Consider the following 6,270-nt stretch of genomic DNA (forward strand, 5'->3'; position numbering starts at 1 on the left):
CCTCTCCAAACCCACTTTTATCAAAAAATTCATAAGATTGAACATAATCCAAATATATGGGATCTAAAGTTGATACTCTTCCAAACCCACTTTTATCAAAAAAATCATAAGATTGAACATAATCCAAATATGTGGGATCTAAACTTGACACTCTTCCAAACCCACTTTCAATACTATCGCAAACATTATTATCAATCTCGTATTCATCATGGGGCTTAAATAAATTTTCAAGATCATAAGAAAAATCACCCCAATCATGATCATTGCAACAAATAGTAGTCATAGCAAAACTAGCATCCCCAAGCTTGAGGTTTTTCATATCATTAACACAATTGACATTAAGAGAATTTATAATAACATCATTGCAATCATGCTTTTCATCGAAGGAACTATCAAGTATGGGTGCAATAGCAACGATCTCACGTTTAACATAAGGAACTATAGCAAATTCATCTTCATAAATATTGGCATCATGGCCACAAGAATAGCAAGCATCATGTTCATCAAGGGATATTTCAATCAAATCATCGGAATCATCATTATCTATAGATTCATGTGTATCATTATTTTCTTCCAAAGCAACGGTAATTCTTTCAATAAATTCTTTGACATAGACATTATGAGCATAGTTTTCATAGCAATATTCAAGTATGTCAAAAAAATTCAGATTCGTAAAAAGTAATATCATACTATTCAATCAAAGAAGCAACTTCATAAGAACCATTAAAAGCAAAGAATTCTTCAATTTGTTCGATATCATAGTAGCTGTAAACACCCTTTGCATAAGAAGATAAGATTTCATTTTCATTAAACTCACATAGGTAGGGGAGGTGTTTTTTAGGGTTCTTAGAGCAACAAGTAATATCACAAATTTCACAAAGATTCCAAGCATAACACAACAATTTGTTATTTGATTCCATAAGAGTCTCCCTTTTTCAGACAAATGGTGACGCACAAAATGAGCATGCTCATCTAAAGATTTCCCATCAACTAGGCTAGTTGGGGTTTCAGCACGAGCGCATAAGGATCGAAGATGATCCAAGTAGAACACTTTAAGTGGATCCATATCAATAGATTTTTAGCAAGCAAAGATGCAATCAAATAGAAGGCACGTGGAAACACAAATGGAAAGTCATACGGGAAGAAGGCAAATAAAACGGCAAGGGTGAAGTGGGGGAGAGGAAAACGAGAGGCAAATGGCAAATAATGTAATGCGAGGGATAAGGGTTTGTGATGGGTACATGGTATGTCTTGACTTGAGCGTAGACTCCCCGGCAACGGCGCCAGAAATCCTTCTTGCTACCTCTTGAGCACTGCGTTGGTTTTCCCTTGAAGAGGAAATGGTGATGCAGTAAAGTAGCGTAAGTATTTCCATCAGTTTTTGAGAACCAAGGTATCAATCCAGTAGGAGACCACGCTCGAGTCCCACGCACCTACACAAACAAATAAGAACCTCGCAACCAACGCGATAAAGGGGTTGCCAATCCCTTCATGGTCACTTACGAGAGTGAGATCTGATAGATATGATAAGATAATATTTTTGGTATTTTTATGATAAAGAGCAAATAAAGATGCAAAGTAAAATAAACGGCAATAGAAATAGCTAAGTATTGGAAGATTAATATGATTGAAAATAGACCCGGGGGCCATAGGTTTCACTAGTGGCTTCTCTCAAGAGCATAAGTACTACGGTGGGTGAACAAATTACTGTCGAGCAATTGATAGAATTGAGCATAGTTATGAGAATATCTAGTATGATCATGTATATAGGCATCATGTCCGTGACAAGTAGACCGAAACGATTCTGCATCTACTACTATTACTCCACACATCGACCGCTATCCAGCATGCATCTAGACTATTAAGTTCATAAGAACAGAGTAATGCTTTAAGTAAGATGACATGATGTAGAGGGATAAAATCATGCAATATGATATAAACCCCATCTTTTTATCCTCGATGGCAACAATACAATACGTGCCTTGCTGCCCCTGCTGTCACTGGGAAAGGACACCGCAAGATTGAACCCAAAGCTAAGCACTTCTCCCATTGCAAGAAAGATCAATCTAGTAGGCCAAACCAAACTGATAATTCGAAGAGACTCGCAAAGATAACCAATCATACATAAAAGAATTCAGAGGAGATTCAAATATTGTTCATAGATAAACTTGATCATAAACCCACAATTCATCCGTCTCGACAAACACACCGCAAAAGAAGATTACATCGAATAGATCTCCATGAGAATCGTGGAGAACTTTGTATTGAGACCCAAAGAGAGAGAAGAAGCCATCTAGCTAATAACTATGGACCCGAAGGTCTGAGGTAAACTACTCACACATCATCGGAGAGGCTATGGTGTTGATGTAGAAGCCCTCCGTGATCAATGCCCCCTCCGGCGGAGCGCCGTAAAAGGCCCCAAGATGGGATGTCACGGGTACAGAAGGTTTCGGCGGTGGAATTAGGTTTTCGTGGATGCCTCTGATGGTTTGGGGGTGCGTAGGTATATATAGGAGGAAGAAGTACGTCGGTGGAGCAACATGGGCCCCACGAGGGTGGAGGGCACGCCCCCTGCCTCGTGCTCTCCTCGTTGCTTTCTTTACGTGGACTCCAAGTCCTCTGGATCACGTTTGTTCCGAAAATCACGTCCGCGAAGGTTTCATTCCGTTTGGACTCCGTTTGATATTCTTTTTCTGCGGAACACTGAAATAGGCCAAAAAACAGCAATTTGGGTTGGGCCTTCGGTTAATAGGTTAGTCCCAAAATAATATAAAAGTGTATAATAAAGCCCATTAAACATCCAAAACAGAATATAATATAGCATGGAACAATAAAAAATTATAGATACATTGGAGACGTATCAGTTGACCACATCAAACACAACCTTCTTAGTCCGATAGTTCAGTTCTCCCCCAAATGTCACTGGTAACATGATCTTTCTCTTAGGATGACTCCTGCCGGGATTAACTCCTTGGAACGTGCTCGTGACCTTTAGCTCCTCTTCCGCTATCTGAAGCTTGCTAATAACTTTTGGAGAAATTAGATTCAACCCAGCCTCGCCGTCAACCAGCATCTTTGTGACTTTGAGGTTGCGAATTGTTGGAGAGACCAATAATGGAAAACATCATATCACGGTGGTGTGGTCAGGATGGTCCTCTTCTTCAAAGATGATGGGCGTGCGTGACCATTTGAGCGGCTTCCGAGCCTCTACTGCTGGCTCCACTAAATTGACCTCACGTGCCCACCTTTTAAGTTAGCAGTGAGAGCAGTGTAGAGATGCACCCCCGTAAATGCATAGGGCGTCAGTGGCCTTCTGGAACTCCCGCTCACTTGTTTCCTCTTCATCCCCTCCATCACTTTCGTCATTAAAACTTCCTTCTCTCGGCCCCTGGCAGGTTTTCCTTGGTTCCGAAAAGCCTTGTCGAGGCGATTTGCTTCACCACCTCGGCCCTTAGCGCCAGCACCATTCTGACCTTTTGCCTTGTCTCGCTTCTCATATTCAGCCCTCTGCCTCTTGACGAGCTGCTCAACCTGATGACACTCTTGAAGATCGTGGCCCTTAGTCCGATGGATCTTACAGTACGGCCCATCACCTTTCCCATCCTTCTCGGCAGTCGCAGCCTCCCGGCAATCAGCACATGCAGCAGCCTCCTTGCAGGGGGCTTCGGCCTTAGCCTTCTAGCCGGTATTGAGCGTGCCCAATCCTTCAACGGTCATCACTACCTTGTCTTTGCACATCTCGTTGCGCATCTTGCCCTTCTTCTGACTGATGGATTCATCGTCATCCTCTGAGTCGATGTTGATGCAATATTCTTCTCCAGGGAGTTTCCTTCCCTCCTCCATCCGAGCACACTTGTCCACCAAAGTGTAAAGCTCCTTCACAGTCTTGGGCAACCGCACATTCATCTTGGAACGAATCCTGCAATTGCGCACGTTGGACTGGAAGGCAGCTATCACTGCTGCTGGATGGATATTCGGGATGTTCCTGTGGACTCTGCTGAACCTCTGTAAATATTTGTGGAGGGTCTCTCCTTCTTCCTGTTGGAGAAGCTGCAAGTAACTGGGCCATCATGGTTCTTGATGGCCGCCCGTGAAGGCGCCAATGAACTCATGGCATAGGTCAGCCCATGATGAAATGGAGTTCTCTGGCAGATGCATCAGTGAAGACCTCACATTGGACTTGAGTGCCAAAGGGAAGTAGTTGGCAAACACCTTCTCATCTCTTCCCCCGGTAGCCTGAACAGCGATGGTGTAGATGCTCAAGAACTCTGTCGGGTTCTACCTTCCATCATACTTCTCTGGTATCTCTGGCTTGAACGTATGAGCGGATGGCCAACGGACTTGCCGCAGCTCGCGAGTAAAGGCAGGGCACCCAACCTCGAAATGAAGGTACCCGCTGTTAGGACCATCGCACCCGTTGGCCGGGCGGTGGTAGTCGCGGCGCTGCTCGATGACGACACGCGCGTCTTCCCTCCGCCTCTCCTCCGGGGCTCACCGTTGGCTTGGACGCGCTCAAGGGTCGGAAGAGGCCATGGAAACGTTGTCGGGTTCTTGATTCTGCCACGCCCGCGCTGGTTTCCATGGTGGGTACTGCACCGTGGGGGTGGCCCCATCCGTGCGGCCAGTGGCGCGAGCCGTTGTCGTCGCTTGGGGAGGCCGCGATGGGCCGGCCCATTGTGAGTCCCCCAGCCTCGGCGAAGCCAATCAGACTCTGACTGGTGGCTCTCCATTCATCCATCTGATCGGCCATCGGGGGAACCTCAACAGCAGCTGGGCACGTGCCATGGCCTCCGTAGCGGTGCTCGGCATCGGTGATGATGATGTAGACCGCATCGTCGCCCGGCTTCTGACGGCGCCGGTGGCGACGGCGTCGCGCCCTTGCTGTAGCTAGCCGGCCACTTTGATGGCACGGTGATGCGATGAAGGTGCTTGAGGGCCAGCTGCTCCGTTGGGCACAATGGCTGGGTCGACCCGTCCTGAGGGTGGCGCATGCCCTGCGGTCGCGCCCGTGGCGGGGGCAGCCGGAGGGCGGCGATTCACCCCAGTCCGGGTGTCACCACTGTGGCTGTGTCCTTCGGCGAGGGGGAGAGGTACAGATGGAACAACCACTTCGCTCGTACCTCGTGGAGCATGGCCACCTGGACGATGCTGATGTTGCTCTCCCCCTGTGCCTCCTGCTCTTGTTTCATCCGCGGGGGAGGTGGTGACGACGTCGCCTATGTCGACCGCGTCCCCCGCAGTGCCCACATCCTCGTGGGCCTCCGCATCCCCGCGGCATCGATGGCCGCGTGCGGCGGAGCCTTCGAGGTGGATGGGTGAGCTGTAGCACCGGGCTTCTTCTTGGGCGCCATAGTCAATGAAGCCGCAAGATGATGAAGATGGCGATGAAAATGACGCGCTGCTCACGCTTTCTGGTTCGCGCAAGTGATCCCCCTACCTGGCGCGCCAAAGATGTCACGAGAAATCATGGCCACCTATGGGACCAAGAGTCCCTTGCTGGTTTGGTGGGGGATGGCTCGTTGCACAAAGAGCAGAGGAGCGTGGGGCAGCACAGTAGAGATCACACAGGCGATTTTTACCCAGGTTTGGGCCACCGTGAGGTGTAAAACCCTACTCCTGCTTTGGTGGATTGATAGTGGAAAATGGTGATGAGCGTAGTGCGCTTTCCCGGCAGGGTTCCCTCGGGGCAAGAGCAGCTATGCATATGGGTGTGTGAGGGGATGGATTAGCCAACCGAGTGTCCAACCCTTTCTGCGGTTGCCTTGGGACTCCTTTTATAGACAAAGGGGTCACCAAAGTGGCAAATCAGTCATCATGCACTGATTAGATAGCAAACACTACTATCATACCTAATTCTGCAGGCTGATAGAGCGCCGCCGCTCAACGTCACATTGTAGCATGCCCGACAAGCCTTGCCGAGCTGTTTTGCCAGCTTTGCATCTATTCGCTCGACACGTCGAAGGACGGGTGTCATTTGGAGGCATTTTTTATAGGCAGTGGCTGCCATGTGGCAAATAGCAGCCACTTAGTCACCTTGGGGCTTGACACCGCACCGATCGATGACGTGCGTCATGGTGAGGTGGTGTGGTGAGGTGGTTCTGCACCCGCGAGTCCCGGCAGGCCTGCCCGGACGTCTTGGAGGCTTGCTTCCAGGGTGACCCCGCCCTTGCCAGGCTCGCCAGCCCGTCAAGGGAGGTTTCTTCCTTAGCGCTATCTTTCTCCTCTGGCTTGTCTTGGCCTTCTTGTGCTGCAAGTTGGTCCTTCGAAGAG

This window comes from Aegilops tauschii, chromosome 2 (assembly GCF_002575655.3).
Source record: "Aegilops tauschii subsp. strangulata cultivar AL8/78 chromosome 2, Aet v6.0, whole genome shotgun sequence".
In the NCBI taxonomy this organism is placed as follows: domain Eukaryota; kingdom Viridiplantae; phylum Streptophyta; class Magnoliopsida; order Poales; family Poaceae; genus Aegilops; species Aegilops tauschii.